At 39.7% G+C, this 12,217-nt stretch overlaps 1 non-coding gene across 1 annotated transcript; it reads left to right on the top strand.

Annotated features, from left to right (window-relative positions):
- The first annotated feature begins 11,891 nt into the window (after window positions 1-11,891).
- Window positions 11,892-11,998, top strand: LOC141615999 (small nucleolar RNA R71). Its single transcript, XR_012530380.1, has one exon. It is a non-coding gene; the product is annotated as a small nucleolar RNA R71 (small nucleolar RNA).
- The last annotated feature ends 219 nt before the right edge of the window (window positions 11,999-12,217 follow it).

Raw genomic sequence — 12,217 nt, 5'->3', positions numbered from 1 at the left:
GACTAGTCGATCACATAGGCAGACTGTTAGGAACTTTTTGTCGGGCCTAATGACCGCTTATAGAGTTCTGGCAAATTTATATAGCCTGGTCGTGGCGAGAGCTGCTATAGTATTCAAATGAGTCGATTCTTTTGACTAAAGACTATTCACCTAAGATGGCTCGATTCGATTAACTTTGATTTGTGTTACTACGACCTTCGTAAATGGGGTCAAATGGGCATATTTTGGGTTATGATGGCTGTGGCTAGTCGAAGGGAATGAGTGCGATAGGAATTGTCCATCCCCTTGTCAGGGTTAAAACAATATCTCAAGGCCACTCGAGGAGTAATGAACTGGAAATGCGTGGCCACGCTCGGATGGCATCCAGAGTCGATAAATTCGGTCAATCAGTTATTCTCCAGATCGAGGAACCACTCTCGATATGATCACTTGCAAGTACGACCTGAAAGACACCTTGCATTGAGTGGGAGATCACTACTACAAATTTAGGCAACTACAACGCCCCTTTAACAACGATTATTCACGAAAATCACAATAGACGTTGTAGAATGTATGGCGCGAATTTTACTAAAATAAATTACAACGGGTATGGTTATAAAAACCGTTGTTATTAGTTTTAACAACGGGTCACACATGCACAACCGTTGTTAATAATTTGGCGCAAAATTGGCGCAAAGTTAGTGAAAAGTAATCACAACGGTTACTTTTGAAACCCGTTGTTAAAACATATTTGACAACGGGTGTTTTTTACAACCGTTGTTAAAACATATTTCACAACGGTTGTTGTTTAATAACCGTTGTCAATACCTTCCATACTATAAACCACACAAACAGAAGTCTGCTGCAGCCACAAAACACAACCCTTAATACACAAACACAAACACAGCAGACAAACAAACACAAAACACACACTCTCTTTCTCTCTTTCTCTCTTTCTCTCTTTCTCTCTTTCTCACTTTCTCATCGTCGCTTCTTCTCGCCGTCACTGTTGATTTCATCGTCTATTACGTTCTGTATTTATCAGGTAAATCTCGCCGTCACTGTTAGTTTCATCGTCATTATTTTCTTTTTCTATTTATTTCTTTTGCATATATGTGTTTTTATCGACCATTATGTTATTTGTTTAAGTATTGTTCGCATAATTAGTTACTAAAACAATGAAGAAGCAAGATGCATGAAGAAGTAAGATAAACATAATTAATATATATATATATATATATATTTATAAATACATAAATTAAAAAAAAAAATTACATATGTAAAAATGCAATTCTTATATTTTCATGGAGGATCTTATTGTGCTCTATCGTATCCATCCTCTCCTCCTTGGCTATTTGGAGGTTCCGTTCAGCAGTTGCTATATCGTCATATAGCTGCAACTGCTGCTGCTCCGTCAAGCCATCTTCTTTGGCGTGCTTCAGTGCGGTTCGAGCTTCCGCAAGGTAGCTCCTGAAACTTTCCTCAATATGGAGGAACCGGCGGATGAAGTTGTTGTTGTTCTCGATCATGGTAAGAGTCTTTAGGATGAAATCATTCATTTTGTTAGAGTTTTTTGAGTTTGATTTGAAAGATTAAGTAGAGTTTGTTTTAACAGTTAGAGTTTGGAGATGAATATATGAGATAATAATGGAAATGTTAGTTGAGATATGCAATGTATTTATACTAAGCAATGTGTGTGGGTTGAGTTAATTGCTTTTTAATTAATAAATATGTTAGGAAGTTGTGCCATAATCATCATCATATCTCTCAATAATGCTCCTTCAAATCCGTTTACTAACCCTTCTAATTCCATATATTATCCGTTCATATGTACAGTGATGTCAGTAATAATGCATGCATTGGAATTCTAACAGGCCGTAATTATGCATGCATCTAGTAATATTTAATTTAATTTTTTTTTATTTTTTAAGAACAAACAACAACGGTTATTTTATAACAACCCGTTGTCTTTAGTTATAACAACGGTTTTGTATATTAAAACCCGTTGTTATAACTTTCCCCCCAAAATTGTGTCACACTTTCCACAACGGGTTTTTATACATAAAACCGTGGTTAATAGTTTTAACAACGGTTTCCTTAAGTAAGCCAACCGTTGTTAAAACCTTCTACAACGGACGCATTAACAACGTCCGCTTTTTTATATAACAACGGTTTTTGACCGTTGTTATAGCCTGTATCTGTAGTAGTGGATAGTAATAGGACAAGAGAATTGATGACGCACACTTGTCGAGGACAAGTGGGAGATTGTTGGAATATGTGTCCTCCGACAATAATGCGATCACGACTTTTGATCATGATGATCACATGTTTAAGTCTCATTAAAATGAATACAATTGGGATGTAATATATTACAAGTCAACTGGTCCACACATATCGGTAATGATTGGCTGACTAGAGTTTGACATTACGTAGTGCGGCGGTGGTGATCGGTTGATCCCCTTAGGTCATACCTATAGGGAAATACTCTTAATTGATTATTTAATTAATCGTATACCGATACGAGTTAATTAAATTGCTTAAAATTGACGGATGATTTTGTGAGTATAATTTACGTATCAAATTGAAATGTAATTAAATGAGATACGGTCTGAGTAATCGAATTGTATCATTACTCGGATGAAATTATTGTTTAAAGAAACAATTAAATTTGAATGAATTATTATAAATACGATTTATAAATTGGTGAAATATTTTGGTACAAGTAATTACGAATTACTAGTCGATTTTGTAAATGACATATTTTATGAGTATGTTGATTTTTAATATGATAAAAATACATTGCATCGTAACATGTCATGTAACATGTTACATGTGACAAATTTGACAAATGACAAAATAAAATGGATTCTCCATTTTATACTTAAAACCGAAATATGGGTGAGTGTTTAGTAAATATTGTGTTATTTATTTTTAAATAAAAACACAATCATGACACTAGGTAGTAGGCTTGCATGCCTAGTCTCTTGTGAAGAGCAAAAAAAAAGGCATTGGGCATACTACCCAATGCCCCTTTTTCGGCCACCAACAAGAAAAGAGAGGAAAGCTCTTCTCTTTTACATCATTCATTCCTCCCATCTTATTTTTCCTAGTGTAAGAAAATCCTTGAAAACTCTCTACAATTTATGATAATTCTAGAGAAATAAACTCACAAATATTACTACCTCTTGACCGAAATTTCAAGAGTGAAAATACAATTTATATTGTATCAATTTTATTGTAAAACCATTATTATTACTAGATCTAAATAGTATTGGTTTATTAAGATGTATTCCTTGGGTATATGCTTTTGGGAGGGATTCTACACTTGAATCCTTGTTCTTCCATTTGGAAAGCTCAAGAACAAAAGAAAAGGAGATTTCTTTTGTGCCCATTTGAACCGAAATTTCAATGTAAGGATATGATTTCTTCTCTTTTATTATATTGTTTGCATGCATAAAATCCATGTTTAATTTTATGACAAATTAATTTAGACATATATGAGTATGTTAATATGTATATGAATCTACATTTCCTTCAATTTCGTATTATGAAAGATCATTTCTTCTTCTTATTGAATCGTGAAAGATCGTCATCGATTATCTTGCTTTGCAGGCGTGGGTGTACTCCTACTTTCTGGGCTTCGCGCCCAAGAGGACGGAGCCTGGGCCGAGAGCTTATCCCGTTGTGAGGGATTGGGTGATGTGTCGTAGGAAGAGCCAGCGCTCTTCTTACGATGTCTTTCGACGGGGCGTGAATGACCTGAAGCTGAGTGATGTAAGTACTTTCAATCAGTTTTCCTTCATTTGTTTATTTATTACTACTTTAGAAGCGATCATAAGAATGACCTCTTGTTTGCTTGTCTTAGTGGGTGCCCAGGCCTTGGGTGGACTACCTTGACGCCCCTCCTTTCGTGGCTGAGGTCCTTCGACCTAGGAGCTCAAGTCGGTTGTTGTTGAGGACGTCGATGGGTCCAGTGTGATATCTGGGCGAGCGCTTGACTCGTCAGTGCTCTCGTGATGCTTTCACGGTTCCCATCGATCCTCCTCGGACGATGTTTAGAGAGCCTTCTGACCTTGAGAGGGAGGCTGACCTAGGAGACATTGGTGGCGACGCTCTTCTTCTTCCTGGTGAGGAGTACTCTGCGTTTATTCGCCGGAGGCTGGCATACTGGCCGGTCGTGGTAAGTGCTTCATTTTCCCTTTTTGAGTTGACTTTGATAAAATGATGAATGATCATCAAATAAAGAATTCATTTGAATTTCCAGGAGGTTGAGGAGGCGGGCGTCGAGCCCCCAGCGTACCCCGAGACCCTCGAGTACACCGACGCAGCGGGGATGACGACGATCTCCGAGCTCCGCCACTTTGGAGAGGCGGTGACAGATGCTGGCCCGGAGGAGTGGCTGCACTTGGTTAGGAGGGTAAGCCTCCCGATTCAGATGGCTTATGCTGTTTATAAGAATACACTTGTCCATTTTATTGAAAACCTTTGTTTGTTGAAATGTAGGTGGCGCCGTCTCGGCACGTGGCATTGTGGAGGGTGGCCAACCGGCTACTGGCTACTGCCATTGAGGCACTTGCTGGTGGTTGAGGACGACAGGTATGAACCTTTCGTTTTACTTCATTTTGAATTTTTGTAGTTTCCTTGTATTTGAAATGATTGAAATGAGGCATTTCTTTGTCATTTGCAGAGGGAGCCCGATCTGGAGCGTGAGCTAGCGCAGTCCCAGGAGGAGACGGCTCGCCTGTTGAGGGAGTTGGAGGTTCGAGACGCCGTGATTGCCGCTCTCGAGGCCAGGGTCACCGAGCGAGGTGGCGACCAGGAGTAGTTGTCTTTGTTTTTTGTTGCTTCTGTTGTTGTCGTCGGCTGTACTGTACACATTTTGTACATTTAGGACTTCATTTTGAACTTGTTTTGGGTAAGAGCCCCTGGTTTGTTGTACATATAACATTTTGGTTGTATATATGAGGGCCTGAGCGCCATTGCTGCTGGGTTGTATGTTCGTTCCCGCATGTTAGCTTAGAACAGGTTTGGTAGATGACGGTTTACGCCGTCATGCTGCCGAAATTTACATAGAAACTGCACATAGAACACATATTGTACATATGGCTTAAACAAGCGCAAAACAAAGAAAAGACCTCAAAATTGCAAAAACTTGCCCAGAAATGAGCGGAAAAATGGAAAAATTTGCCCAAAAATGACCGGACGGTAGAGAGGGCTACACCCTAAAAAAACGAAAAAAATAAATGTACAAGTTTGCAATGAAATGTGAAACGGGAGTGAAATGATTCCCCCAAAAATGAAAATAAAATGAAATGGTAAGGGAGCTTTTTTGACGAAAATGTTGATTTCGTCTCGAAAGGCGTGCCCGGAAAATTAGGAAACGCAAAATATGGTAATTTGACGGAATTACCAAAATATTAGCCTATTAGGAATAGGAAATTATATTAAGAGAAATTAGGAAAGATCCAACGCGGAAAAAATCACAGAAACCCTCTGAGGAAGAGGCGCAGCACGGGCTGCGACCCTTCGTAGAGGCGCAGCAGGTGCTGCGCCATTTCACCAATTTGCCAGTTCTGACAGATTTTAGGAAACAACTTTTAGTATAAATATAGACGTCGAGGGAGCTTTTATTCACATAATTCTTCCGTCCTTCTTCCGTCTATTACATAAAACTCTCCCATTACATAGAAAAAATTTACAAATCATGGATGCCTTTGAAAACCGTCTCAAAGATTGGACAAACGAATTTACAAATGTCGAGAAGTATGATATGGGTGATGCCCGTCGTAAGGTGTCAAAAATAATATTTATAATTCCAACTACAACTATAGATAGCGGTAGCAGGGTCGAACCACAAAGAGGCGAATGCAATTATTAGTTGTCTTATTTTAGTCTTAAAGTAACAGATGAATGTGGGTTTGTTTTGAGTTGGTCTATAACTAATGGGAATAAAATTAAAAGTAAACTAAAGAAATGTATGAAATCAAATATAAAAAGGGTGCTAAGATGGTCGGTTCACTATAGTTTCGGCAGCAGTATACAGGTAGGTCTAAAACAAACACGTGAGACGGGAAAATAAGAAGTCATCTCGGTGCATTCTCAACAGGTAGCATCTTTCGATCTCGCTACAGGTCCCTAATATCACTAATGCTAACTTTCGTCCTGAAAAGTGATTTAAAAGGCTAAATTAACTCATCTTTCGATCTCATTAATCTAGTCGTCTTAATTAGGTAGGCTATCTCCCTTCCCTATCTTTCGATCTTTATTGGGTCGGTCAATTCCTAAACATTCAACTAGTCGCGTGCACTCGATTTGTCAAATATGGAAATTAAATTAATTAAAACGAAGCATATCTCACGTGGCCAGTCGATCGACCAGGGAACCCAATCGATCGACCATGGCGCGTTCTAGGTCTTCCTATTCTAATGCCGCCTACTTCTACAGATTCCCTACATCCTAGCACAAGGTACTTAGCTACTCATTCTCATGATAAAAACAGCAATAAGATTAACAAATAAAGCTAACGAATTCATGCTTAAATTAACTGAACAAAAGACTAGCATAAAACGATAATTTGGCTTCCGGGAAACTATTCTAGCAATTCTATACTATGAACGAAATAAAGGCAATAAAACTGATTAATGGAGCAGCGGAAATACCGTATGAAAACAGGAGAGAAGAATTGCAGAACAAAGATCCAGAAACCGAATGCAAAAGTAAATTGTATTGAAAACGAAACAATCTTGAGAACCCTAATTACTGATGATAAAAGACTTGATAAAACTGGATAAAAACTTGATAATGTCAGGTTACGTTATATAGGAATATAACGTAACACTTATTCCTAAACCTAATATACAATGGGCTTCGGAATTCTCATTCTATTTCTATAATTTGCGCGTCAGCTCGTGTGATGGTCGATCGACCATGCAAGGCAGTCGATCGACTTGTCTGCACTGAAGAGTAGCTTCTGTAAGTCGTGCTCTGGTCGATCGACCAGGGGAAGCAGTCGATCGACCACCATAGCTGGTAATCCGCTTCTAATTCTTCATAAAATTGTCTTTCAGGCCTCGAAATGCGCACCAAGTTTGTTTCTTGAGTAAATACTTCACGTCAAATGCAATGCAAGGTACTCGGGGACGGATTCGGCTCGATTTCTACTCATTTCTGCATAAATCTGCAATATTACATAAAAATACGAAAGTAGACGAAATGGGGCAAATAGTAGCATAAACTACAAAATTGAGCTCTGAAATGCGTGTAAAATAGGGTGTAAAACATCAAATTTAGGACACGCATCAAACTTCCCCAAACCAAACCCTTGCTTGTCCCCAAGCAAGAACTAGACTCGATCCTAAAACCTAATGGAACGAGTTCAATCTCAGAGCGAAATGCAAACCGAATAGCCTAAAACCAATTTAATGCAACAACTAACAATCAATTAGCAATATGAATCATGCAAACGAGTTTTGAAGTCGTTAAAAACCTGCTGAACTATCAACTGTAGAGACTTATCCAATCGGACTCTCACGGGTCGCTCATATCACACATAAGCACATGTGAATAATGTAAAGACAGAAAGAATTCATTTTGTAATGACACTCACCTAACTACGACCTATAAGAACATGCCTGCAATCTAATATGAAAATAATCTCTACAACCGTACATATGCATTCCAATCACACAAATGACCATGACACATGACGAGGTAAATATGGATATGTGAGTTAATGGGTAAGAAGAGGCTAAGATAAATTTGGATAAAAACAGAGTTAAAAGTCAAGCTAGTAACTAAGGGAACCAAATTATAACAACATCCAACTTCTTGCTCAAAATTCCAATAAAAAACGGTGCTAATAGCAAGCACAAATCTCACAATCTCCATAATAATTGTAATTCCCCAAATGATGATAATAAAGCATGGGAATAAAATCACAAACTGATCAAAACTCCAACATGTGATTTTACTTTTTCTCTTTTCTCGGGCTTCAGTCGATCGACCAAGATGGGCAGTCGATCGACCGCCCTCTACAGTACAGCACTCATTTTTTTTCTTTTTTTTCGAATCATTTTTCTTCTCTTTTTTTTTTTCTTTTCAATTCTATTTTTTCTTCTTTCTTTCCTTCCTTTTTCATCTTCCCAACATCATCTTAAAATGAGCACTAGCTACCAAAAACAAAGTAACAATCCCAAGAACATAAACTACTAGCTTGACAGGGGCAGGCTAAGTGTAGGATGTAGTTATCGGGACAAAAAGGCTATTTCTGGCAGTGTGGAGCTTATGGGCAAAAAGAACAAAGGGGTGACCTCTTCCACATGTGTCAACAAACCACAAATCCGAATGCATACAGGTATTAAGCAGATAAAGTTCATATTTATGCATATTTATGTAACATGTCTTACAAGGAGAACTACTCACAATCCTAGATAAACTGGTCATAATGACACCAGTTATAAGCTCTAAAACTCAGAAAATGATGTAGTTTGCCAAAAATCTAAGTCAAGTCTCAAGTCCAGCAAGATATTAACGAAAACTCGTAGACTATGCATATGATTCTACTAATAACATGTCAATTAGCACGGCTTAGGCATAAACAGATTGAAAATGCAATGTCATCATTGAAATACTACCGTTCCGACTCGACCTAAATGCTAAAATAAACGTGAAATTTTTTTGAAATTTTGAAAATTTTCAATTTTTTTGAATTTTTTGTATATATATAGGAAATGAAATAAACAATGCAAACAGAGTAATTAAACGTGAATGCAAAAACATATGAATGCTATGCAAAACCCTTCCCCAAACCAAATCACACAATGTCCCCATTGTGCAAAATCATGTAATGAAATAAAAGGGAAATGGGAATTTGCAATAAATAAATAAATAAGACATAAAATTAAGTTCGGAAACTCACAAGACTTTAAGCGCAGCAAAAGAAAACCTCCCTAAACCAGCGTGAGCTAGGAGGTTTCAGTAGCCAGCAGTGCTACCAATAAGTACCTGAAAAGAACCAAAATTACCACGCGTAAATCCGAGAAAACAATTTCTTAAACGCAACATTATGTGTAAAATAAAGAAACGGAAGAAAACAGAAATGAGTCGGAGAATAAAGTGGAGAATAGACTCCCTAAATTCCGCAAATCGACCAAACACAGCAGGGGAATGGTCGTGAACAGGTACAACAACGCTGGGCGGTCGATCGACCACATCACTCAGTCGATCGACCAGAGTGAACAGGAACAGAAGCTCCTGGAAGTCGCAGCTCAGTCGATCGACCATAGGAGGCAGTCGATCGACCGGAAAACCTGCTGTAAGTTCTGATTTCTTCGAATTAGCTCAATAACTCGAGCTAATATGGTCTATGAACCTGCAAATACACACAATAACGCGCCCAAAATTGCGCAAAACCCAAAGTAACTGTCTAAAGTATTTAAAATCCTAAGCAAACTTATTAAAATACGAAGTCTCGCGCACACAAAAACAATAAATAAAAAGTTTAACGAAAGCAATAAAATGTTTATAAAGTCTTAATCAACTAATAGTTGATCAAGAATGGCCACGGAATGGCCCACTTGCTCGGCTTCTGGCTATAAGAAGTAGCCTCCACCGTGCTCATCTCCTCAGCTGCACTCTTCTCAACTCCAACATCCGCAGAACTCAACGGATCAACAGCTTCAACATCTTCCCAAGCAATGACCTCTTCTGGCTCATCGAAATCCAAGTCGGACTCCGTCACTTTGACCGGCTCCTCATATGTGCCATAGCTAAGACATCCTAGACCGCCTCTTTGAACGATTGGCTCCTTCACAGCTGGAGCAACATGCGGCTCTTCCTTCCCCAAACCAGCTCCTGCAATATCCAAAACAGAAAAATCTTCCTCCAATTTGCTCCCAATCTGAGGCGGAGGTGTTATAGAAGAAACAGGCATAGAGGCGGGCATATCAGGAAGCACAAAATAGGATTTCTTTTCAGAAACCGTATTACAAGTGACTGGCCACATGGGGTCTTTCTTCTTAGCTGTCTGGGCAAAGACAATGGAATGCTTCCCGACTTTGAAGGTCAGAGTCCCTGAACCAACATCCATAACTGCACCAGCAGTGTGTAGAAATGGTCTACCCAATATGATAGGAATGTGGGCATCCTCGGGCATATCTAGTACAACGAAGTCAACAGGGAAAAAGAACTTTCCTATTTGCACGGGAATGTCCTCTAAGACTCCTATATCTTTGGACCGCGAACGATCGACCATCCATCTTTGTCATGTTTGTAACTGCAAACCTAGTCAATTTCAACTTCCTAGCAAGACTCAAAGGCATTACACTAATACTGGCTCCTAGGTCACATAAGGTCTTCTCAATAGAAAAGGTGCCAATACTACATGGGACTGAAAAGCTACCTGGGTCTTCTAGCTTATGAGGTGCAGTATGGGTCAAATAAGAAGATGACTCCTCAGTTAGTGCGACAGATTGCACAGTTTCAAGTGACTTCTTTTTAGACAAAAGTTGCTTCATAAATTTCATGTAAGCAGGCACTTGATTAACTAAATCAAGAAAAGGAACTTGCACATTTAAGCTACGAATAACATTTTCAAATTTTTTAAACGATACCTGTTCCTTCGTCGGCACCAATCTCTCCGGATAAGGGGCTGTAAGAAGTAACTTAGCCCTCTCCTCTAGGTCTCTCATGCCGGCATCGGTGGATTTAGGCTGAAAATCAACTACCTTCTTCTTGTTGAAGCTCGAACCCTCTTCAGACCATCTCAAGAATGAGCCATTAATCGTCATCGGGTCATACTTTGGAACCGGAACTGACCCATCAACGTTTGGGTCTTGCCTCAATATTTTCGGAGTAGTCGTACCCCGAAACAAGTGGTCCCTCAAGTTATTTGGCATTGGAGGACGAAAAGATTCACCATCAGCAGCGTAGTCAGTCGATCGACCATGTATGTCAGTCGATCGACTGACTTCTACAGAATGAAGGTCGTGTCACTTCATGGATCGGTCGATCGACTGGGTATGTCAGTCGATCGATTGACATACCTGTTGATCGTCTTTTTCTTGCTATTATTCGTTACTGCCTTCTTCTTACTTGGTTCCGCCTCATCTTTTTCAGTGACATCCTCGACCATAGAGGGCCCCTCAAGGGTGGACCCACTCCTGAAAGTAATAGCATTAAGGGTCTCCTTTTGATCCGTCTGCGACGGTAAATGTCCCGGAGCTCGAGTTTCACTCTTGCTAGCTAATTGAGCGATTTGGCTCTCCAACATTTTCATCCCGGCCTCTCTAGCTTGAGACTCTTTCAGCAACAAATTTTTCAATTCGGCAAAATCGAAGCCTTGGGACTGCTGCTGCTGTTGAGGAACATACGGAGGCTTTTGATATGGCTGCTGCTGCTTATGAGGGGGCACATAATTCTGCTGCTACTGCTGCTGTGGAGGTGAAGTCGGATTTAGGACATTTTGGCTACTTCACCTCAAATTCGGATGGACATTCGGCTCAAAATAAGTGTTTGTCTGCCTATAATGTTGAAAGGCAGCACAAGACTCATAGGGAATGCTGCAGTTGTCTGAAACATGTCCTTCTCCTCCACATCTCTTGCAGATGAAAGGACCGTCTGAAACAGCATTCACATGATAGATCCCTCCTTTTGAAGCTCCTCCCAATTCGTACTTATCAAATCTCGCCGTAAGAGCCTCTAATGCAGCTACAGAAGAGGATTCAGCACTTCTCCTTTGATTTCCCCTGGAATTTCCATACTCAGCTTTATGGGTGGCCAAATCATCAATAATTTTCCACCCCTTAGTTTCTCCAACATTCTCCTGGAATCTACCATTAGCTGCCGCATCCTAGATAGCCCTCTGATCGTCATAAAGCCCATTATAAAATTGATTGCATAGGCTCCATTTCTCAAACCCATGGTGCGGAATATTTTGCACCAGCTTCTTGAAACGGACCCATGCCTCATGAAAATTCTCATCAGGACCCTGTTTAAAGCTCGTGATCTGAGCTCTAATGGCATTTGTCTTCGAGGCAGAGAAATATTTCTTGTAGAATGCTAGGGCCAGCGACTTCCAATCAGTGATCCCGGTAGCAGCTCGATCCAGGTCTCGGTACCACTCCCTTGCAGCATCACGAAGAGAGAATATGAACATAGTCTCCTTCACCTGTCTGGTCACACCGTTGGTGGGGGTATGGAATAGCGATGAGTCAATGAATGTCTCCATATGTTTAGCCGC

Source organism: Silene latifolia, chromosome 11 (genome assembly GCF_048544455.1).
Source record: "Silene latifolia isolate original U9 population chromosome 11, ASM4854445v1, whole genome shotgun sequence".
Taxonomy (NCBI): Eukaryota; Viridiplantae; Streptophyta; class Magnoliopsida; order Caryophyllales; family Caryophyllaceae; genus Silene; species Silene latifolia.
The sequence above is the reverse complement of the archived record's forward strand: the minus strand, read 5'-3'. Positions and strand labels throughout refer to the sequence as shown.